This window comes from Haliaeetus albicilla, chromosome Z (assembly GCF_947461875.1).
Source record: "Haliaeetus albicilla chromosome Z, bHalAlb1.1, whole genome shotgun sequence".
NCBI classification, from domain to species: Eukaryota; Metazoa; Chordata; class Aves; order Accipitriformes; family Accipitridae; genus Haliaeetus; species Haliaeetus albicilla.
Genome location: NC_091516.1, coordinates 70,041,123 through 70,066,803, shown reverse-complemented (window position 1 = coordinate 70,066,803; position 25,681 = coordinate 70,041,123). Strand labels below are relative to the sequence as shown.

Here is a 25,681-nt window from a genome sequence, read left to right as displayed (position 1 = left end):
GGATTCAGTACTTTTTCCTTCTTTTCATGTAACTACACCTTCACTCTGTGAAGAGCATGGGCTGTGCCGTTGCTGGACCATGGTTGTACAGTGAACGGAACTGCTCTACAAATAACCTCTGCTTCATTACTACTGAGGTTGGAACGTGCGAACGGGCAGGCTGCTGCGGAAAGAGACAGGATCCTAGTGCTTGAACGATGGGCTGAATTCTTCCACATTGCCGCTTCAACAGAGTTTGTGCAGGGTTCAGAGCAGGTTACTTGAAGTGGAGAGTACGATGTGTTACTTGGAGGAGATGTGAGTGTTCACAGTTGTAGATAGAATCACTGGAAGATGTTCTTTCAGACAGAAAACCAATGTGTGGTGCTAAGTATTCTCTAAGAGTGCATTAATGGTGTCTCAAACTGGGAACTCAAATTTGGTTTTCATCTCTGTCCCAGTGTGGCGATACATTAAATAGGGTAGCATCTGTTCATCTCAAAGTACGTTGTATAAATGTTTTCTTCAGTGTTTGTAAAGCACCTGGAGAGTGATACCTGCAACAGAAAAGCCCGAGAGAAAATTAATAATAATGATAATAATACAAGCTTTGAAGTGTGTGGTAAAGTAGATATAAGGTCATCTGTTGAATGCTTAGTAGACAATACAGTATTGAATACTACACAGTAAGTGATTTATCTCTGTTCTGTGCCCCAGAAAGACAGAGGTAGAAAAAAGGCGTATGAAACTTAATCATTAAAATTCAGAGTTAACCTTAATTCCAGCATTTTCAAACTTGTACCTGACTTTAAACCTTTTAACAAAATTTTTGTATCTGTGACAGATATTGTACTCATCTATCTGGTTATGCTGGAGCATTATCTAGTAGATAAGGGGGAAAACCACTTCTAAATGAGTTAGCCTTTTCTGGGGTGAATTGAAAGCAGGACACTGAATATTTTGGACAGGCTGTTCAGAAAGTGTTTGTAAAACAGAAGGATTTAGTTTCTCTTTAATATAACTTTTGTCTAGCTGTTTCTCTCTGTTGTGTACACAATTTTCAACTTCAGATTACTGAAATAGTGGAGTTGATATGTAAATGAAAACATCTATCGGTGTAATCTTTGGTTCTTTAGTATCATTTCTAGCTCAGTTTTTGTTTTCAATTCTGCAACAGACTACATAGCTGTACAGTCTTACAGATATGCAAAATAATGACCTCCTGTGTTATGGTTTTATATATTGGTTTTGTATCTAAAGCACTTACAGTCCCAAGCAGCAGTTGAGTATAGTAAGATTTAAAGAAATAATTCTAGTTTATTTTAACTTACCTTCTTATTGCTGAGTCTTTAGCCTGCATGTGTTCAGCCTTTCCTGCAAAGTAGGAGAATATGGTTTTGTTATGCAGTCTCATCGCTCCAAGGAGCACAATTCTATGAGCAGCACTCACTTTTTCTGCTGGAGCAGTTCACGTGGTTCATCGTGGATGAAAGTCATGCCACTAACCCACTATATGTTAGGCGTTCCTAGGGCCAGGTGCATGTACCTTATCATATATCGAGTCCTTTCACACACCTAGCATCCACTCAGTGCACTACTTCTATGGCATACGATGGCTGATGGGTTGTAGGCTGGCACCACTGTTTTAACAAAAATACTGAGTATTTTGTGATTGTATTGTAAAGACATAACATTCGCATGAATTGCTGTGTTTAGAAGAAACAAAAAAAACCATTTCTATGAAAAATCCCAAGTAATGATAAAGTACATCATTTACACAGTGATTTCGCCCTTAATAATTCCAGGTGCTCAGTTAGCAAAACTTGATCCCGTAATTGAGGCTTTGAATATTCACCTTTTTTTAAACTACAGTTTAGGTGGCCATTGTTGAAAATACACATATAATTATTTGAAGAACGTATCTCATTTTGTCCAGTGCATCTTTGCTGAATGCGATTGAGTGCCTTCTTTAGTAAGATGAACAGGAGACATTTCTCCCTCTTCTCTTAATACTGATACAGGTCAATCTCTTAAAAAAAATATTTCAAATGTAAAATAATATTGGGTATGGCCTCAAGCCACATTATTTATATACTGCAGATTAGAACAGATAATTTTGGGCTTCTTCCCGCTGTGATCCAGATGTATCCGTTATGGAGAACATCCTATCCATGCTTTTGCCTATGTGGTTACAGCAGTTACCTTCTGACCTACAGTGTCTTTGAATTTCAAAATCCAAATTAATACCATCTGTTTGAGCCATTTCATTCTCTTTTCTGTGGCCTAAGGAAAACAAAGTGATTTTTAAAAGCTGATATATTGTTACAGTGTTCATTCAAAGAGGTCAGCTACAACTTCTTGTTAAATTCAGCAGAAGAATTCTGAGACGTAAGCTGCCATTTCAACATTTTTGCAGCCATACTTTTTCAGACATATTTACATGTCTGAGAAAATTACAACTGTGAAAACAAATTTAAATTAGCTTTTTCAATTTTATATATAGTTTATCTCTTTGCCTTAAAGATTTATGATCTTGCCAAGGTCATTCTCCTCACTCATATTTTTGCACTCTAGCATTATGATAAGTTCTTTGCACATACATGAATGCCGCAACCTTGCACTTACTAGTGGCATTAAAATGAGCGAATAAATGTCAGAACTGAACAAGTCTTGACTGTCAAATATAAGCTTCTGTAGCATTCATGGCTAATGCTCTAATCATCGGTGCAAAACATTGAAATAATTTGCTTTCCCTACATGTTTTTACTGGCCAGGATGCATAGGGGAGTAGTGTGCTCAGTCATAATCATGCTCCACAAAGGCTGGAAATGTTCCCTTTGAGCTTCCAATCATTAGGCCAGCCGAAGTGAAGACAAGCCCATTGACAAGCAAGAATGGCAATAATTTATTTTCTATTGATGGGTTGTGACAAATCATGTTTGGAGCAGTGGCTGCATACTGTGGGGCTACATGAAGAAAGACTGCGATGGCCCTAGATGAAGCTCTTCACAGCTCATTTAGTCCAAATGTAGCCACCTGGGTGGTGAATCGGTTCAACGTACCAGCCCAGGCATTCCCGCACAAAATTAGATCACTTACAGGCAAGGCATATAGGGGTTCCTACAAGGCATTAATCAAGGCGGGGGGCAGGGGGGGTGTGAGCTGTCAAAACATGGCTTTCAAAATTAAGGAACACAAGAAGGATTAACATGCAGCCACGTCAGAAATTCAGGAATATAATTTCCATCATGTAACTCCAGGTACAGAAAAGAGCTTGGAAGAAGAAATAAGTGAAATATTAAGGGTGCTTTCAGGAGGGGTAGGTTTTTACAGATGTTAATTAGTAAAAGCAGCGTGAGGATTTATTTAAGCTTGGGCACACCCCCTTCAACTTTCATCTGACAGGTCAAATTAATTTATGTGCTTCCTACCAGTGCATAACACAGTTCATATCTTATTTAAATTTACTTTTGCCAAGGCCCACTGATGTGCTTAGCATCTGACATCTCATGCTGCTTCAGAATACAGACGGATATTTTATTTTGCAGGATATGAAAAGCCTGCCCCGTTTATTTTATCAACTCTATTTATGTTTTATTTCTATAGAAAAAAAATTAAAAGAATATTGAGATCTGACTCTAAGGGTTTTGCATACATTTTACTCTTTTTTTTTTTTAATATGATTTTTGTTTCCTAAGAAATTCTGCTGTCTGTATTTAAAGTCAGATATCCTCTTAAGCAGCGATCCTTGAATCCTCTGAATGGAAGCATCCTGACCTGACCAGCTAAGCATTGCTTCAGATGTTGTGGACTTTGGCACTTTCTTCTCATATTGTCCATTGCCCTGGAGGGAGAAGAGAGGGCAGAAACAACCAGAGAGGGCAAGTTCCTTTTATCTTCAGAAAAACTGTAAAGTAGACATGTCTCCTGTCTGGTGTGCACTGGAACAAAATCTCCCGTGGTAGCCCCCTCCTTTGCATCCTGTCTCCCTCCATTGTTAACTTGGAAAAGTGGAGAATCTGGGTTTTCTACCTGAGGGGAAAATCGCTAATACCCTCTGAAACGCTTCAGAAATCAGTAAGCGAGCAGGAGTTGTCTCAGTTTCCGCAAATATCGCACCCCTCTGCGTCACCCCCTTCCTGATGGCCATCCGCAGCTCCTGCATCCGTCAGCAGCTGTCAGATAGGAACGGTGGCCACACACATCTTCCTCTTCCAGAGGCTGGGGGTGAGCAGCCCACCGGGGATAACAGCCTGCTTCTCTGGCACACGGGCATCTCTACTATGGCACTGAAAATTCAACGTTTAAGCCCTGCTACACGTACAAAAAATAATTTGTGCTTGCACAAGTAAGGATTCTATATGACAGGATATGTAAATGACAGAATTAAGGTTTTCCTGCACAACACTTCTAAAAAATTGTTCTATTTCATCTATTAAGACAATATTTTTTATTTACTCAGAACAAGTCCAAGGCTCTCATATCTACTGATACGGTTTAAGTGACCTCAGATTTAATGAGGAAATACATATTTGGCAATCTAAATGTCTATGAATTGTATTTATTTCTCTTCTAATCATCTTAAATTATAACTTAGTTAAGAAAATGCAAAACAAAGGATGCAGAACTGGAGTTATTACATCTTTTAGGTAATCTCGAATTTCCTGTTTGTATATTATGTCAGGAGATCTGTGTAAAAAAAGTCAAGTGTGATGATGGTTTATTATCATAACATGCAATACAGAGGCAAATATATAAAATGTAATGTGCCAGGTAATCTGTGAGAAGAGTTAATTATGTCAGTGTATTTTATATACTGTCAAGGTTCCTTTAAAGGGAATCTCCATCTCCTCTCCTTTAAGGTAATTGTATCACACTCTGATCCTTAGAAGCACCCTGAAAATACAGTGGTTTAAAGGTAAAAACCCAATATTATCTTTCAATATACAGACATATTTTGACATAAAATACACGTGGTTTGTCTATACTAGTTAAGAATTTTTGTAGGTTTCCTCTCTGTTTTCGTTTCAGATTTTTGGTGCAGCTAATCTAAAAATAGTATGAAAAGAGTGTACCCTGTATGCACCTTCAGCTCATACTTCCTGCATGTTGCATTAATATTAGAAATGTAGGAATGAATTTTTCTAAATAATTCATTATACCAGGCACTTGAAATTTTTATTTTTATTTGGTATTATTTTGTCCTCTAAGGTAACATGACAGGATAACTGTCTTGCATAAAAACCAAGATCATTGCTCTTTTTCACTGCCTATCAACCAGTTTTTGCTTAACCAAGCATTTATTTATTAGTTCTTAATGGTAAGGTCCACGAGGTTACTACACCTGAGAGAAAAATCTGTAAGACAGGCTTCCTAATTAATCACTGGGAGGGTTCAAGAAGCTCTTGTTATTTCTGTGTACAGTAGAATTTATGTAGTCTATTACAAGCGTTGATTGCTAAAACTGCAGCTCATTTTTGTTTTTTCACATCTGTAGTTCTTTTTGCGCTAAACTGTACCATTCTTATAATTCTGTTGGTAAACACACACATAAGAAGGTGTGTATGGAGGGAGACAGGTCTAACTTGTTGCCGTTTGCCCGTTGAGCATCTGGAAAAAAGATGGGTGAGAAAGAAAGGAAAAAGGAAAAAGAAGAATATCAAGGGCAGCAATTTCAAACGTGGATGGATTGAAGGGGGAAAAATGACAAAGTAAATATCTTGTATGAAGGCAACAATCACATAGTTTGCAAACAATGTAGACTGAAAATCCTGCAAAATAACTCAAGATATCAATTACTCTCTCTGTTACCTTATTTTGTCTAAAATGTCAGAATCTGCTAAACACGACCGTTTAATGAGATCTGCTAGGCAGTGTCCTTCTTTTCACTTGGGCTGGGCAGAGCTGTTGCTGCTGGAATACAGGCAGTCAAGAGCTGGGAAAGCTGGAGGAAACTTCTGACCACTCACAGTATCCACATGCTGATATTCCTTATTAAAAATCCTTTGTTTGAAATTGAGTTCTGGAAGTGAATCTCTGCCACACCACCTTCTCCCCAGCTGAAGTACGGTCCGGTTTTAGAAAAACTTGCCTGGCACCATGACCAGGAGGGATGGCGAAGCCAGAGGAAACATCTCTTTAGTCACCACTATCGTAACAGAGTGAAACTGCCCAAACTGATCCTTATGAATGTAGTGTCTCTTTATTTCTAACGAAATCATTTGCAGCAAACAGAGTAAGTAGAGCACATGGGGAAAACTGGAGCTGAAGGATCATTTCCTTCCTTTACTTCTTCATTGAAAACCAGAGCGCACATTTTAGAAGACTGTGAACTCTGCCCGCTGTAATCTTTCTGTGCCTTGTTTTCACAGTCTGTTAAGTAGAGATATATTTCTTTATGTGGCTGTTTTGAGAAGAATATATTTAAAATTCAGCTGTAGGGGTTTCTTGTGCCACTGGAAATCTCCGTACAGAAAGCTGAAGAACTGCATTGCCTGTGCTTTTATAAGGAAGCAGTTTTAATTCCCTTGACTGGATCCCCTTCTGAGCTCTTCAGAGACGTATGTTTTTTCCTCCCATTTTCATAGATGAGTGTAGCTTTGCCCTTACCTATATACAGACCTTCTTCCTTTTTCACATTAGCATGTCATTCTTCTTTTGCCATCTTATCTACACGCTTTCCTCCTATGCTTCTGGAGCTCCATGAATTTCAACCTCTTTTGAATAGGTTCTTCATTTTGCAAAAGGATGTCTTCACCTCTTCTGCAGGTGATGTTTCTACAGGGAGAAGTAGCAAGGAAGCTTCTCCTTGTTTACAGTTTGTTCCCTGAGGTTTCCTTTGTTTCATCAGATCACGGGAGGGACCGTACTCCTGAGTATCACCAAATGCCAATGAGGGCTTCCACGCTGGATTTCTGCATCCTTAAACAAAGCTACAGCTTTAATTGCTGTTCATTTGAAATATATGGAGAAAAAGCCAAACTTTGCCATGTCTCTCTTTTTTACTTATAGAAAATTATTCCACAGCTGCATGTTTTCTTGTTTGCTAGAACTGGGTCTACAATTAAAAACAAACCAAAAAAAAGTTAACAAATCATTACATGCAGTTCAACAAAGGTTGTGAATGGGCGAGGATAGTTGCCCATATTTATGCTGGATCTGAGGGTGGTCAAGCAGTGGAGCAGGTTGGCTAAAAGGAGGGGGTTCAGGAGGGGTTCAGGACTTCAGTGGACACAGACCTGAGCAACCTGATCTAGTTACACTCATTTTGAGGGAGGGGTTGGACTAGATGACCTCTAGAGATGCCTTCCAACTTTGATGGTGAATATGAATGAATGCGTTCAGACTCTGATGGAGAATGTTTGTGTACGGTATTGAGCAGTTTCACCTACGGAACCTGGCTGAAGACCGGTGTCTTGTGAAAGCCCACTGGTCCAGTCCTCAGCATAAGACAATAAAGAGCTTTAGCAGACAATGTCACACCAGAGTGACACCACTAGGAAGAACAAAAGGAGCAATGCTAGTAGTAAGATTGAGAAAGGGCAGTGCTGTTGATAAAACTGAGAAATGGTAAAGCCATTTGAGATCAGAAGAGGGACCCTGACATAAATCCTTCAAGACTGGAGACTGCGATCTGAAAGAAGAAGGGTACTTTGGGGCCATCCCTACAGCACTGTTCTTGGACCATCCCAATGCACTGGACAAAAGCTCAGTTCCTCAGTACTTTGGCTGGCAAATGGGCACCCATGTCTGGAACTGGTAAAAGGTAGTGACTAACAGAGCGTGTGAGTGGATGCTTGTGCCTCAGACTGGTTTTGACTAATAAGAACACAGGTCCTCTTCCCCTTCTAATAGCATCAATTAAATCAGATATAAGATAGTGTTAACCCTAAAAGCACTTGCATCAATTGTTAAATTGGAAGGTTACTATTAAAAAAAAAATCATTGTATACTAAAATAATATTTGTCCTGTGAAATTTCATGAAGATTGATTATTTTATGGACAAGTTGGGGCTAAAGATGGATATAACACAGTAATCTTCAATTTTAACTAAAAGGCAATTGCAGTGCCCCCATCATTAAGCTGTAATCCTTACAAAAACTTTAATTAATTGGATTTTTCACCAGAACTTTTTTGTCTGATTTAAAGTACCATGTAGATTCGTTATAGAAACTTCATTTAAATATGGATTTAATTAGAAATGTTTTATAATTTTAATGAGTCTTAAAAGTCTTTTGATGAGCAGTCAGTGTAATTATGGTATTTAAAATGATTGGATAAATGCATACTTTATAATTTACCTTCCTCGCAACTGTGTTTTCATGCCGGTTATTTTTAACATGAAGAATTGTTTCATTTTGTGTCAGTTTATCCTCCTCTTCCTTCCACAAAATGTTTTATCTCTGAAATAAAATTAAATATGCATGATACTAGTAGTATTGGATAATATTGTAATAGCACAGTTAAAAATCAATCTAAGAGAGAAAAATTATTTTGGTTTTGTTAGAGAAGTGACTAAGTTGATAATTTGTTATCCAGAACTAAATTACAGACTAGCTCTGTCCTATATGTGTTGTCTCTTTTGTGTTTGAGGAAATTACCTGCAAATTTGCTGCAGAAGACATGTTGCACTAGGTATTGTGCTATCAGCAATCTGCTTCACTACCACAACATAAAGAAAGAGAGAGGCTCAGCAAATTTAGGAAAATAAGGATGTTATAGAACTAGCAGTTAAAAGGGAAAAAATGGGCTTTTTAATGCATCATGTACTTTATCACACAACCTACATGAAGAGCACTAACTGTCACATGCTGAGCCTTACAATTCATTGTTGAGAAACAGTACACTTTAGCTCCTGCATATCTAATAAATAGTTGTTGCATTGCTTTTTTTTTTCATGTGTGTGTGTGTCTGGATATATTTTTATTAATGAAGACTGAGCTCATAGTAAGCCAAGTCTTTAATATAGAACAGATAAGCTAATAGTAGCGCGACTAGCCTGAAGAAAGCAGTGAAAAAGAATTTTACATGTTGTTTCTCAGGACTGCAATACCTCTCTGCAAATCGGTCAATCTCTTCTGCTGGAGTGCTCCAGGAGGGTCGCATTTCCCCACAACCCCAGATCTTTATATTTACTTACTGAATGAGTACTTCAGGGAAAAAATACTTAACTATAATGTAACATGTGCCAACAATTCCCATTCCCTGATTTGATCTTTGGCTTGTAGGTCACTGGCCATAAGGTAGCCATGCCTGATCAGCGCAAAGCTTTAGCGTCTTACCCAGGAAAGATTATAAAAGAAGGGTAAACATGTAATGGTACTTGCTTGAAATATTTGCCCTCATCCAGCAAATTGAGCTCATAGCTCTTAGCTTTATATGGATCTGCGCGTCGGTTTCCATCCTGCAGCTTTAGCCAGGAGTTAATACAAACTCTGGTTTGTGTCAGCAATGCTCTAGGTTCAGAACTTTTCCTCCTCCTTTTGCAAAAGAATATGAAAATGTATCCTGTTCTGTTAATTGACTGTTGCTCATTCAGTGTCCATCTTTTAAGTGTAAGGAGAAACTTCATGAGCACTCATGCTCTGCAAGTATATACCTGTATAATATCATACAGGTACTGTCATCTTCCTATCTAATATGTGTACTGTCATACGGGAAGGCTCAAGATCTTTTTATTTTTGTCATAGTATACGTCTCTTGGACTTTTCTTATAAGTATTTAAACTTTTTGTTTTTAACATACTTTATTACCTAGTCAAGTAGTCTGGTTCTCAGATTTCTACACAACTTCCCAGCAGGTGCTAATTTTACTTTGCTATGCACTGCTGTGTAATTTAGTAGTACCAAATATGGTTCTGGATGCATTACTACAACTTTTTCTTTTTTTGTTTTCACATTGAAACACACTTACAATTTTTAATACCATTTTCCCATTTAATTGTAGGTCTTTTGGACTTAAAATAATATGCTTAAAATAATATTCTTTTTGTGAAAAAATGTTATGAGTTTAAATCAAATTGTAGTCTATGACCTGTCATTTCCACAGTTGGTATGTCTGTCTAGTGAACACTGATTTTTACATGCTTAACAGCTTTATGATCTGCAATACCATTTTTGGATATTAAGAACGCTAATCCAGAACCATCACATAATTTTTTTTCTAGCTTAAACAAATAAATCTGTGCTGATTTATGTCATTGATATAAAGCTTCCATAAACATATTTAAGATTAGAGTATCAGAATCTGATAATTTCTTCCTTTATTTTCTTTCATATGTTTCAACAAAGTGGGTTTTGTGAAAACAAGCTTTTAAACAGTATTAACACTTTCTTAAACTTTTCTGGGAACTCCTTTTTTATGTTTTTGTTTCATTCTCACTTTCTATGTATATAGGTCGTGTTCTTTTTATCATCATGCCTTCTTTTTTTTGTGATTTCAGCTAGTTCCATGAAGTTGTAAAATGCTTTCAATCTTAGAAATATTTTCATCCTTGCAATAATTGCATAATTTACTTTTTCCATTTATTTATCTTTCCATCTATTTGATATATTCCTCCAAGATAACTACTCTTCTAAATCTCTGTTCTAAGGTTTACCTGTTTGTGATTCTTTTACTTATTAAACCTTTACTTTATCTTCAGATATAATGCTGACCTTTGAGCCAGTCCAACTTTTAAAATATTTCAATTACTTACCAAGCACTTACTTATCCCAGTAATACCCTAGTCTTGGGAGGTCTGTCTATTGAATAGATTCCACAAGGAAATCCCCTTATCTTTCACCAGGGGCGCGATATTGTGCAGGGAGTAGTTGCACCTTGTTTCTCTGCAAGTGTAAATATTCCTAGTTTATAAATTTTTCAAGATAGCTCTGCCTGCAAATCTAGCAGCTGTGCCAAAAAGAAGGGAACTGCTTAAGTGTGTCTGTTTCTATGTTTCTGCCTTTTCCTTTTTCCCATTTTGCAGTGTCACTGATGCTGTCATTTCCTTTTGGCTCGTCACAGCTACCAGTCCGAGTCACAGAATTTACAGCAGTAGTCGTGGATGTGAGGGGGAGAGGAGCTTATCTGTGGTTGGCACAAACATGGGCAAAACTTACACCATACGTAAACCTTGCCTCTTCTGTTTTGGCATGTTGTCAGTTTTATGAAACTATTTAAAGGCATTTTACACAGACTCCATCGTATTTTTTTCTACAGATACTTAACCAGTTTTAATCTCTTCCATGATACCTGTATCTTCTGGTCTTCTAATAAATTTTCTGTGCGGATTTTAGGGTGTGCAGCTTCACAGTGGAAAGAAATTTCAAGACAGACAATAAAATTCTGCACAAATACCCTTTGTTCTTATTATTCATCTTCTGAAAGAGAGAGGTCAGAGTCTTTTTGAAAAGAGAATAGGTTTGTCTGTTTTCTGCAGTACTGCAGTTGGTTTTAAACACTGATGCACTAGTGTGAATGCATCTGAGAAGCAGAATTGGGATGTAAAAAGATTGGTGGTCAGTGACTCTGTAAGGTAAAAGAAGTAGGTGTGGCATTTATTTAACTACAATTTGTATGAGCACAAGATAAAAATGAGCCAGGCCTGTAGTCATTTTGTGCTTGACCTCTCAAAGGTTCTTAGGCTCATAAAAATCTTAATGTAGCCATTACAAGCACTTCATCTCTTCCTCTGAAGTGGCTCAGTCACTAAAAAATGTTGTAAGTAGACAGAAAAAGCATATTTTTACATGGTGCCCACTTCTATCTTCATGGTTTCAGCCATTTCTGTGGCTGCTTCAGATACTTCAGAAACAGAAAAAACTACTGCTTGATGAAATAGACATTGCAAGTGCCAGCTGCCAGAGACACTGTCAGTTTAATGATCCTAAGGCTCTTCGTAACTTCTAAATCTATCATTCTTATTAAAAATACTGAATAATTAAAACCATTTCAATATATTTTCAACAATTTATTATTTTAATATTTTATCCTAGAATAAAGTTCACATGGTGCTCCACAAATATGTAGTAAGAATGCTGTTTGCCTTGAGCAGAAATATAGAGAGAATTAGAATTTCAAAAAAGAAAGAAACATTGCGCTAACTTTGGCTTCCTGGTCTCATTTATTGTAATATCCATCATTTCTTTATTTCTTTGGCAGCTCTTTATGCAGGAATTATTCTTTTTCTGAAAGCACTGAACTTTGTGCTGATTTCTGATTTTTAAAAATAAAAAGTGCATTACCAGGAGTTCAAATACAGCAATGAATTATTACATTTTTTTAACTCTTTGCTACTTCAGATCTATCCTAACCATGGTTGATCAAACACTGTTGCTTAGCGTCATGTTCTCTGAAAATGTGTAAGCAGCTGCAGAGAAGTTAATAGGCTACAGATTCCTGTTTCAAATGCTGAAAATGGCATTAATTGATAGGCGTTTTGCCAGATACTGTAGGCTCCACCTGTATCTGCTTTTTTGGGCATCTTCCAAATCTTCGTATGTGATACCGGCTTGATTTCGGTATACTTGGCAGATAAAGGAGAGGAAATTATACTCCTGTCATGAGAAGATTTCTGAGATTTAGAAACTGTTCCCATCCCGCATCAAGATGAAATCCAAACCTTTTAAAGTTCATCACGAAGAGACACAAAGCCAGGAGCCTGGCAGGTGGGGATTTCACCGGTACATGGGAGACCCTTCCTCTGTCACTCTCGCATGTCTCCTGTGAGTCATTTGAATTAGAAAGATACAGACTGTCCCACAGCGACACTTTCTTTCTCCTGTGTTAAGGAATTAAAAAAAATCCTTGCTGAATCGCTGTATTGCAGCCGGAGAGAGTGCTGCACGTCTTCCCTCATCTCCCCACCTCCCTGACCAAGGCGGCAGAGTAGGGGTGTAAGCCCTGGTCCTCGCTGGCGAAGGCCAACCTGTTAAACTGTGTGAAGGTATCTTCTTGATTTCTAGCTTCGAAATGTGTTTTCCTTCTGGAAATGATGTAAAGGCGGGTATAGATCCATAAAAAACGTTCACCAAATTGGTGTTTTCTGCGTCAGTAAAAGTTGCGAACATATGTCTTCGTGAGTTTCCTGGTTGCAGATATATGCACGTAATCCCAAGCAAGTTCCCAGTTCCAACAATCAGTGGGAATAAATATCATTTAGATGACAGCAACAACAAACCTGTGCAGTTCAATTGAATCTACATGTCTCAACCAAGTATTTGCATGGTGTTACTGTTTTCTTACGTGTCTTTTTCTTCATCCGTCTCCTCCCCGCGCTGTGACTTCCACTCCTGACATCATACATATCTTACACAACAAGGTGTAAAACTGCCTTTTTCTTTATCTCTTGAACAATACCATCCTTAGCTTATGCGCCCTACAAAACAATGCCAGAAGAGAGTTTGGCAAATAATTTGCCAAATGTTATTCTCACTAGCCTGTTAGACAATTAATTAAATCTTCACTGGAGGACATACAAAATTTATATTAGATGTATTGTGCTCAGATCATTTCAGTTTTATCATATTATATTCATGTTTGTTTTTTTCTTTTTCTACCACAGGGTTTTGGCTAATGCAACACTAACAGATTAATGAAAAATAATGTAATAGGTCAATTCCTTTAGTATTTATATTAAGTAGAGGAAAATTCCTCAATCACTGCTTGCATTAGTAAAGCCAATATTGTAATTTCAATTATTCTACTGGATGAATTTAAAAACTAGAGCCTCATAATCTTTAAAACAATATTTGCACAGTAGTATTTAACTTTCCAAAGAATGGAGGAGTGGAAAAAAGCTACAGTAAATATGAGGTATATTAAGACATTTCACCATGTAGTATTTCTGTTTAATCAACCTTCTATTTAGCAACTGTTCTAAATATGTATCTTGAAATGTAGTAAACACTATTTACAGTTAAAAGATTTCCATGTGTATGCATGTTGAGTAAATTAATTAATCAACATGATTTTGAAATGTATTTAATACATTTATGGAGTTAACTTTTTATAGATACTTTCCTTAAGATCGGTTTTACATACCAGGGCTCAGCATGCTGTTCTGTAGAGTCACCAGTCTTTGTAATGGGTCAGAAAGAGATGAAATTTGCCTTTGTTTATTCAACTTCTTCCAGTTAACAACAGTTTAAGGAGTGGACCTGAACTAAGCAGAAAAAGCAAAGCTCTTCACCAATTTATTCAGGATAGCTATTGGGGAATTTCTTCTAGCTCTCTGCTTACCTTGGTTGCGAGATGTTGGTCTGCATGAGTGATTTCCAATATTTTCAGTCCTCTTTTCACTTGCGTTTCTCTTCTTAGCATTTGTGGCTTTCTCATTTCTGGAGGTAAATGTTAGCTACAGTGATATAGGCAATATTATCTTGCATGGAATGAACTGGGGAAAATTACTAGTTTTTCAGTTCTGAACATAAACAAATTATTTATTTATTTATCTTGTGCGAACCTTTCTGTAAAGGGTTGCAATACAGCAGTGAAAGACCTAAATGACTAACAGTGAAGCATACTGTGGACAGAGATCCTGTTTATGTATCTTCATCTTTTCCTCTGTATTTGTTTATTCACCTGTTTCCTAGACTGAAATTGATTTGTTAGGCTATGTAGATTTTTATCTACAGATTATTTTATTCTTCTTTGAGATGGTATCTCCGCATCAATTGGTTGTTGCATTTTCAGTCTGGCCCTGGTAATCCTCAGGGAGAGTGAGACAGGGTTATACAACCAGTTGCTAAGTTTTGAAAATAAAATAAGAAGCAGCTGCTAGGCTTCTGTGCTTGTTGAATTCAATTTTTTTGTATCTAACAATGGAAACCAGCCAATTTATCCTGGCCTTTCCATCTCTTACTTTATTTTATTTTTGGCATATTCTTTCCCAATCTTTACCATTAAAGAATTAAATACTGCCTGAGTATTAGCCATTAATGGTCATGCTGTTTAGTGCACAGTTTCCATACAGTTGCCTTTCAAAAATGTACTTCAGAGCTGAAAAAAAAGGATTTGACATTTTATTATACTAGATATCTATTTTCTATAGGAAAAGACATACAGGCACTACTCACATGCCACTCTTTATTGGAGGGACCATATTTACCCTGCGAGTGTCAGACAGGGAAATGAAGTCCTGGTGTGCAGTAGAGATACCCTATTTCAGCTAGTACAAAAGTTATAATAATTTTGATTTTTCTACACAGGGACAAGTTTGCATGGACAAAGTAATGTAAAGGCAACATCCTTCCTTTTCTCAGGGTACAAGTGACTCCTGTGAAGTGGTTAGACGTTGTTCCCACGGGCTCGCCCAAAGCCTTGGGAAGTTAAAGGAGTTTTCATTCACTAGTAGGAGCATTTGACACATGGCAGAAGAACTATGACCACTGCTGTCTGAACGAGGGAATTTTCCCCTACCAAACCTGTGAGCTGGGCAGGAGGCCAGGACACCCAGGGAACCCCATCTCCACCGAGCCTGGGACATGACCCTCATTGACCACATTTTCCCAGGGAGCTCGACTGAAAAGCATACAGTCACGCCAGGAAATATACCTGCCAGGAGTGAAATAGGTACATTCTGGCAGCAGCTGGAAACATGCGTAGGTGTCCTCATAATACGCACAAAAGATAATTATTTTACTTGTCTATGGTATTGGGATTATATTCCCTGTAATGTGGTTTTGCTTGTGTACCATCTTGTGATATTCTGTATTGGACTGTTGTCAGCATTTTCCATAAGGCACTCTCTACTTTTAAGATAGTGTATAAATGTACTGTCTTCGAAGATTATTCAAATTGCAAGCTGAAGGTTAAGAACGTGTAAAATGCCAAAATTAGGGTCATTTAAAGCCTGCCCTCACCAGCGCGGGTATGGCCTCCTTCACTTGAGCCAGCACCACGCGAACGTAACCGCACCGCTCGCAGAACGGGGAGCAGCCCGTTCAGTGCTGTCGCTGGCATTTATCTACAACACTCTGTCGTGCCATGTAGAAATATCCTACGAGACCATCTTTAGTTACACGAACGCGTAGTAGTCAGAGCTAGATGCAGCTGCAGCGTGCATGAGGAAGGACAACTATGCCATATGGGACAGCACTAATGACGGGGCTAATGTTTCCTTTGGTAAGGCTGCTTGCTAGGATTTCTATAGGTGTGAAGGAGATGTGGTGTTTGTGTGCCATCTGGGGTAGCTCCACATGGTACTGTGAAATAACGATGAAATGAAGAGAGGCTGAGAGAGCTGGGACTGCTCAGCCTGGAGAAGAGAAGGCTCAGGGGGACCTTATCCATGGGCATGGACACCTGATGGAGGGAGTAAAGATGATGGTCTCTTCTCAGTGGAGACCAGTGGCAGGACTAGAGGCAATGGGCACAACAGGAATGCAGAAAATTCTGTCTAATCGTAAGAAAAAATACTTCTTGTACTCCAAAGGTGGTCAAACCCTGGACCAGGTTGCCCAAGGAAGTAATAGAGTCCTTGGAGATACTCCAGGAGGACATGGCACTGAGCAACCTGCTCCAGGTGGCCCTGCTCTAGATGAACACCAACCTACGAAACGCCAGGATGGGGCATGCCTGATGCTCAGGGGAGACTGGGGGATTCTGGCTGCAGCGCAGGCAGGAGTGGTTTTTTATTTAGTATGAACGTGAAAGGACATAAGATTTTTTTCAGCAGCCTGTCGTTTGCTCAAATTTTAATAAAAACATTTGGTACCAATAAAATTCAGCTTCCTGGCTTCCCTAAATGTTCTGCTTAGGATGCACATTTTTTCTGCAAGTTATGAACTGAGTGGAATTCTTCTAAAAGAAAGAAAATGAATATTTTTTAAAAAATCAATGCATTAAGAAAAGTAGGGGATTATATTACTCCCATAATAACCTGTGTTTTCAAAATAGTCATCTTTCTATGCTATCATAGTAGCCCCTTCTTAACAAATGGAGGAAGTTTCTTGTTGACAAAATATGAATTTTTTATATTCCTAAGCCACAAAGCTGTCAAATTATCAAATACAATTTCTCGGCAGATATATCTTCTGTTTGTATTTACAGAACATACATATGCCACAGTAACCACATTTGAAAGCTTAATCCTTTAAAGTATTTACATTGGGTTTTCAACATTCATTATGGAAAGCCTTTGTAAATTGAAATAAAAAGGCGAGGGGTGAAGAGAGGGAACAAGTAGTGCACGATCTGAAGGGCAGGATATTTTTAGTAGATGCATTTTTGGTTCCTAAGCTCTACCATGTAATCATATGGGGGTAAAACTTACATCTATGAAATGGAAATGTTGCCAGCGCTGTGATCATAAGATACTTCTTTTTGTGAATTTGGGCCTCTTGATTTTCTTGAAAAATTATATTAATGCTCAAAATAATTAAATTCAGTTCATGTGACAATTACCAAGTTATTTAAAATGATTGCAAATATGAAATCCTTTGAATATTCACCTCCAAGCACTTAGCTTAGACATAGTGTTATTGATCCCATTCTTCCATAAAATCTGCCCTCTTGAATGCCTGCAACATTACTCTGTTATTTGCATGAGTCTACGTATATATGTATGTATATATACAGGTCTGCTATATGCATATGTAGTTGAAATATTATATGCATTTGCACAATCAAGCACACAGCGTTCTTAATTCAGAGAGTCAGCTAAGCAACTTCATGCACGCACTAGAGGTTTTGGGGATAGTCTAAAAGAGAAAAGAATGGGGACAGGATACAATCTGCAGGCAATAAGCACATGTGAGCTTAGCACAATTATTTCTGTGAATGTCATTGTAAGAAATTATCTTTTGTGAATAAACTTTGTTTAAGATTCTAACCAGTTAAACTAAGAGACAATGTGTTTTGGTCCAAATCTGAGAAAGGCACAAGTCCAGCAAACTGAAGCTGTATAAATTATTGTTATTAGGCTTTGGGGTTTTTTTGTTTAAATTATTTAAAAGGCAACAGCAAAAAATCAAAATGCTTTGTTTTAAAGATAAAATACTTTACACATACTTGGTTCCCTGAAAATCTGAAAATATCAGTTTGGGTTACAAAAAAAAATTTGTGAAAAAAACCAACCACCCACATTCCATATTGAAATATTATTTTGAATAAAAACTTACATAATTTACTTATAAAACATCAAAACCAAATGCTTTCACATTGGATTTAAATTTATAAGGCTCTTACTTTCAGTTTTATGCGAACTAAAATCCCAGGTTGCTCTTGGGAGTAAGTATCTCAGTGTCTGAAACTTCTGGTTTCATTTCACTCTAGTTGCATTCACCTACTGACAGCTTGCCACTCTCAGAAGTGTATAATTAGTCTTCTTTTAATTGTTTAGTACATTCCCTGTTCTCTACCAGTCTGTATTGTTATCATTAATTAATCAGAAGTGTCATACGTATACATATATGCATACACATATATATGTTTTCTCACCCAAGTTGGAAACAGTCATCAACCCTTTATTAAGAGCATCTTCCCATTTTTTGACACACTAACATTTTTTTGACATCAACATTTTTGCCTTGTAAATGGTGTTGGACCTAGAGGAGCAGTATATGAGTTGTGTTTAACACAAGAAATCTCACAAAACTAAAAATAAAATTAAAGAGGCATCCTGCTGCTGCAGAAACCTAACGAACTGGACTATCTTCAGAATAAGATACAGTGAGAGCTTCAACAAAGGTGGGTCAGTATGAGCCTAATTGTCTCAAATGTCTGCAATTTAAAGCTATGCAGTTAAGAAAGAGTTGTAAGAATGCACTGAAAAATTGAAATTTACCTTAATGATATTTTTAAAAGAACCAACTGAAATGTTGAGGATATGGATCTTCCCAATTTTCTACTGTGTTAGAATTGTGAACGAAAAAGGTTAAATTAAAAAAAGACCTAAGAGAAAGCTTCACCCTGTTGCACTATTTTCCCGCTGTCTGCAACTCATGGCTTGGTGTCTGTGAGGCTTGATTCACCATTTTTCAAAGATGTGGGATAGCAAACACCAGTAACAGGGAGGCTGGGTAAATACTACCTCTCCTTTCTTATTGCAGCTGGAAAGCTTCTAAAATTTTTGCTGCGTGCCTTCCGCTGCCCTTGACAACATCCTTCGTAGCTGTGTTCTTGCCCTGGAAAAGGGTCTTTCATCATTTTATTCCAACACTTGTGAAGTTTCTATTTCAGTTCAAAACTTCTTAAATATCCTTCTAATGTCTTAACTTCATAGCTGGGACAGGTTAACCTGTGAGTCAGAGCTCTATTCTCTTCTCTTCTCTTCTCATGACATACTTTCCAAAATGTTTCCCACGTACTGATTTCTTCAGTACCTCGAAATACTGTCTCTTCTTTTGGTTTGCTCTTTGGAAGTAGGAGCATAACTCTGTTGATCCCTTATAGCTGTGTCTTCCTTTAATTTTTTTCCTTTGCTTTCATTCTTGTGGCATATAGATAATTAAAAACATAAATAATAATTCTCATGGCGTCTTCCTCCATATCCTCTAGGAAATAAATGAATTTATTTTATTGATTGGGAAAATTCTGGGAGGGCATTTTTCGTGGTGTTTGTGTATATGTAAGAGACAGGAATTTGGCAAAATTGTATTGAAATTTTCAGGTTTTATCTATTTCTGAATATGAGGAAGGACACTGATTTTCACATAGATTGTCCTGAAAGCAATGTAACTTTCCACTACAGGGGGATATTGTTTATTTGGGATGAAGAAAGACAAGTGAACTGTTTTGCATTAGGTAGATATAGAGATGTTGTCACAATTGGTGTGATTTCAGGGTGAATATCACTACCAGAACCTTTACATGCATTGCGTTGTTCCTCTGGGTCTTGTTCAATAGTGCAGTAGTTCTGTATTTGATGGCTGCCCGCCCCCCTCTTTTTTTTGATGTCCTTCAGGGGAGTATGTGTTTAGTAGATGGATTAAAGAGAGATTAAAAAATCTGAGAAGATTACTACATAAATGACTGAAACAAAGCAGACTTTTTTTGAATGGTTAATATTTAAGGAGTTAAAATGTTAGTCACAGTCTTAAATAAATTATTTTAACATTATTTTAACCAAATGCAATCTGATTAAACTACCAGAGATTTCCCTTTTAATTTAGTACTACCATTAGAAAAATAAAACATTGCCCCACATAGAAACTGAAAGATTTTTCAGAACTTGAGATTATGGGCAAACATTGGATTTAGCTGGCTGTCTAACATTGATGTAAAATGCATTTCATGCTCTATGATTTCTCATGTTACAAAAAGTGTATTTACAACTGAAATATGAAGTGAAACTTACAGAGATGTACATTCTTCTATTTTGTAAAAATGGCAAACAAGATACCAGCTGCTGAGTTTTCTTGTCTCATGGTGAAGCATAACATGCTAGACAAGGATAAAACAATTGTTTCACTGCCTGCAAGAGCTTAATCCACAGCTGTCTCTCTCATGAACTTCAGAAAGCAAAAAGGTAATTCACTAAAATCCTCCATGAGCTGGTAGCAAGATATTATATTGTATTTAACTGCATGATTTCTCCACCCATTGCAGCGCAGTATAGAGAACGCTACTGACTTTACTGGTAGTATTCTAACACATTTAAATGTGTAAGTTTATTTTGGATTAAAATAAATATTTACATGTAAATTAAATTTAAATGTATTGATTTATCATAAGAAGTCTCAAGACCTATAAAAAAATACAGAACTCCATGTATTTTCCATCTCAGGTGTAAATATGCCAGTAAATCTGGTACAAAGGGATAACAGTTGTTTCCACAAAAGGTGGTTGAATTCAGTGAAGGTCCTGCACAGGTATGAGAATAGGATGTGTGATGATGGCTTATAACTAGTGTGGAGGTTGGAAAAGGCAAAGACAAAGCACCAAAAACACTTGTCAGTGCTTCATCCCTGCTTTGTCACTCTCCCCCCTCTTTCTCTGTCAACAGCTGGCAAAAAAATGGTCAGTCTCATCTTCGTCAAGCCGCTAATAATATTTATCATAATTATATTCTGCAAGAAGCAAGCGTAAGGGCAAGTGTGAAGACCTCTTTTGGAGAAAATACAATTAATGGTTTCACATCTGGTCAAGTTTAAAAGGCTACAGGAAGTACTTGCACATGAAAAATACTCTTTAAACAGAAAGGGACCCCAGGACCAACTGACTTGGGAGGGCTCCGCAGCTGCAGCACACGGTGTAAGAGAATATGCCACAGCTGGCAGTGCATATTAGGGTTAAGTCCCTTGCAGAAAATCTGCACCTATTAAACAATGGGATGAATTTAATCTCAATTTCACAAAACTGCACGGATTAGTTGTTTATGCACAAACTATTGCTTTCGTTTGCCTCCTTCAGTTTGTAGTGTTTTTTATAAATAAATGCGTCCAGGCAGAAGTTTGACAATAACAGCAAAACAGTTTATTGAAGAAATTGAAGGTGAAAATGTGGAAAATATTTTCATGTGAATTACATGAAATGACTCTTAAATCACATAAAAATAAAAAGGAATGTAAGTTACATTCAAGCACCTTTTTTGGTGTTCTTTTCCCACTCTTGCCTTCTTACATAATACTTGGCAAAAAAAGACCTTCTCTACTTGTGCTCACTGTTTTTATCAAAATTCCTCTTGAAAATAGTGTGTCTGTGAAGCTTTCCAGTGGTAATTCACCACATTAAAAATAGATAAGCTTAAGAGCTTGCGGTGCTTAAAGTCTGAATATTTACCCGTGTTAGGATGTTTGAATGGCATGGTGTCTCATTTAGATTAGATGTGAATTATGTCATCTTCTTAGCTCAGTATCAAATACATTGCTATTTTTTTGATACATAGCAACTATTAGTTTAGCTATTATTCAATATGGAAATGCATATTTTCAGCTATCTAATGCACAGTTGTATAGTTAATGTTTCATCATTTGCCAACACTTCCCTGCAAGAGGACCTGAGATATTAGCTTTTCCATAGGAAATAACAGTGGTGTCATTGGTTTCTTTTTTTTTTCTTCCTTCCAGAGAATTATGTGTAATGTAGCATTTTTCAAGACATTAAGAAATGCAATAGATATCAAAATACTACATAAGCACTATTAGCAATACATAACATACCACTATGAAATTATATAAGGGTGACTCTTTCTGTAAACTGTTCATTTTTTAGACATTGTTTTGTATAAGCTTTAGAAAAGGGCATGGCTAGTCTCTCAAATAATACAATTAAGGAGATTTTTCAAGGTTCAAAATACATCTAAGTTGAAAAGTATTCTTACATTTTATTTCAATTTTGTTCGTGTTTATTCTGCTTGTAATTTTTCACATAATTTTTCCCCTCTAATCTTTACATACTTGTTATAACTAATGAACTTAATAAACTTAGTAACTAATCAAAGAGCATCTATTAAAGTAAACTCTTAATGAAACTTCTTAAAATGGGACAATCTGCTACAGGTAAAATCTGTGTCACTTCTGGTAATCCCTATATGCATACTACTGCGTGTGTTTTATTTCTGATTTAATATACTACTGCCTTGGTATCAACAGCATATACTTCCTTTTCATCTGTAACAAGCACCTAAATGTAATATATAGTCCCCATCATAGTTTTTAAAAAGTGCCTTCATAGGAATATATCTGCAATTTACAAAATATATGCAATATTGCAACAGAAAATCAAAGCAGCAAATATATTACCGTGTATTAAATCCAACACTGCTAAAATGTCCAGCATGCTTTTAAACAGATGCACAGAAGATTTTTCTCTGCATCTTTGCAAACACGTTTACTGTTTCTTTACCTTTTATAATTCAGCATAGTGGGGAAACAAAAGTATCAAAAAACATAGGCCTGTATAGCCATTTATATAAATGGAGGTATTGATGCTAATAATAAGCAAGGATAGCAGATGGACACATTGAGCTGGAATCACTGGATCTTCATGGGGCACAGAATGCTTCTCCCCTTGCACTTCGTTAGCCTGTGGACGTGCAAGGCTTCTTCCTCTCTTGCCTCTTATTTATGAGGAGAAACAGAAGCCCTCCCAGCGCTAGTTATCCTCTTTGACCTCATGATCTAAGGTCTAGGCTGACCAGCAGAAAACTTCAGTGATTCCTGTATTTATCTGTGCTGACGTGTTTTGCTGTATCTATCTGAAAAATATACTACTAGTTGTTGGGGTTTTTTTACCTTGATTAGCCACATGCAACACAAAAAAGAACAGCATACTAAGAAAAGTTTTTAGGCAATTCACTTTAGGTGCACACAATATGTCATCTACATTATTTGATATTTCAGCATATTTTGAAAACATATTTCAAATGTTTAATTCTGTAAGTACACAAGTAGTATTGGCCTGAAAACTTGCAGTGCTAGCCTAAAGATTACAAAGGTGATGGCATTTTATTCTGAACATATGCTTTCTCTTAAATATGAAGAATATACTGAAAGTTGGGCTATCTGGACACTCAGACTCATCTTATTATGGTTATATGAACTCTAAGCAAAATGTAGATGTTGGTATGATGGACTACTTCAAATAATTCCAGTACCCTTTTGAAATGCTGATTTTATTTAATCTGCCAAGATATACCTAGACTAAAATAAAATATATGCCACCTATGTATTTGGAAATTTTCTCTAAGAGCTACGTTACTAATAATATGAAACAACAGAGGTTGGCTGTGGGCTGATGAAGCTTGCATTTTGAAAGTAATTCATGATGGTAATTTCATTCGCATTCACATTACTTGAACTGGCTAGTTGGATTTGTACCAATTACTATTGTCAAAACAATTGTCACACATTTTAGATATGCTAGTAAAAACATGTTCCATTTTGGACAAATTTTTGAATAGTAAATGTTGACTCTTTTTTCACTTGAACACAAACACCTGATTTCTCATCCCGTTTAGAACAGCAAAGATATGCTGTGGCCTTCTTGCTTACTGTCCAGCGGTCTTTTAAAAAACAATATTGTCCCCAGACTTTAAGCATAAAAGTGGAAAAATTTCTAAATTAGATGAGGGACCAGGTGTTTGTCAAGCTCATTTCATAGATCTTTAATTCATGGATACTGTTAAGCGAATGCATAGAAGACATTCTTATCCTCATTGGACCTGCTTAAATGCTTTAAAAATAGACTACTTTTTGATAAAATGATAATGTAATGTATTAGTAATAACTTGTTATAAAGTGAACACTAAAGAATGTCCAAACTGGATGACATTGAAGATTTTTACCAACACTAATGTTTAAAATTCAATGAAATGTGCTGACAAGTATGAAGTCACTATCTTTAAAAGGAATCTGCTGATTTATTGTTAAGCTTCCATTAAGCCAAGACTGCTAGATTTCTGTGTTATACCTCTAGCAATAACTGTTTTGAATGTATTCCATTTAGCATTTTCAGTTGTCGTCCTTCAAAGCAAACAGCTCCTCTACTTAAAAATGTGCAACAAATCAAATTAATTAAAATGAATCAATTCAACTGGTAAAGTGGTGTTTTGGAGTGACTCTGAGGACCATAAATTCAAATTAAGGCTTGCACGACTTCTTCCTAGGTTTGAAGAGGCTCCTTGGTACATTAGCAAAAGGAAAAAGGGAAACCAGTCATCCTGTTTAACAGCGTTCACCTGAGATGCTTGCAAAAGTAACTGTGCTGGGGGCTCATATAGCCAGATTTTACAAACATACCATAAACCAGAGAATGAAGCAGACAGACATAATAGCAGTTAATTGTACCTAATGTTAATATTCAGATAAGGGTAAGTATGAGAGTAGTCATATAGGGGTGGAGTAATAGGAAGTCAATTATTGCAAAACTTTGATCGTGGACATAGAGTGTTTACAATTTTATTCATAGTATGCTGTGCTTGCTCTGATACTTCACTCCAGGCAGTAATGTGGGTTGTCAGATTCAGTTTTTAAGGTAAAGGTATGATGGATATATGCTAATTTATACATGTTCATTGAATATATTTTTCCTAACTGTATTTTAACGATTAGACTGTACTACAGAGCACTTGTTATTTTTCCGGTTTTAGTAAGCTTTTAAATACAGTTACAAAAAGTGCACACCATGCTCTATTGCTGTTGTGGTTTAACCCCAGCCAGCAACTAAGCACCACGCAGCCACTCACTCACTCCTCCCCATCCAGTGGGATGGTGGAGAAAACTGGGAAAAGAAGTAAAACTCGTGGGTTGAGATAAGAATGGTTTAATATAACAGAAAAGAAGAAACTAATAATGATAACACTAATAAAATGACAGCAGAAATAATAAAAGGATTGGAATATACAAATGATGCACAGTGCAATTGCTCACCACCTGCCAATCGACGCCCAGTTAGTCCCCAAACAGCGATTCCCCCGCCCCCACTCCCCCCAGTTTATGTACTGGGCATGACGTCCCATGGTATGGAATACCGCATTGGCCAGCTTGGGTCAGCTGTCCTGGCTGTGTCCCCTCCCAACTTCTTGTGCCCCTCCAGCTTTCTTGCTGGCTGGGCTTGAGAAGCTGAAAAATCCTTGACTATAGTCTAAACACTACTGAGCAACAACTGCAAACATCAGTGTTATCAACATTCTTCACATACTGAACTCAAAACATAGCACTGTACCAGCTACTAGGAAGACAGTTAACTACATCCCAGCTGAAACCAGGACAATTGCCAATAATGATTGTCCTCTTTCTGCAAATACGATGAATGCAATACACTCTTCCCACCATTGTG

The 25,681-nt window shown here is 37.0% G+C and overlaps 1 protein-coding gene across 2 annotated transcripts in view; it reads left to right on the top strand.

The window, feature by feature from the left end:
- Positions 1–25,681, top strand: part of KIAA0825 (KIAA0825 ortholog) — a 253,898-nt gene that overhangs the window by 220,761 nt on the left and 7,456 nt on the right. The window contains exon 21 of one of the 2 annotated variants that reach the window (XR_011323225.1): positions 20,300–20,429. The exons of the other annotated variant lie outside the window; for it this stretch is intronic. The gene's annotated coding sequence lies outside the window, so the exon portion shown is untranslated. The remainder of the gene's footprint in view (positions 1–20,299; positions 20,430–25,681) is intronic. 2 annotated transcript variants of the gene reach the window in all.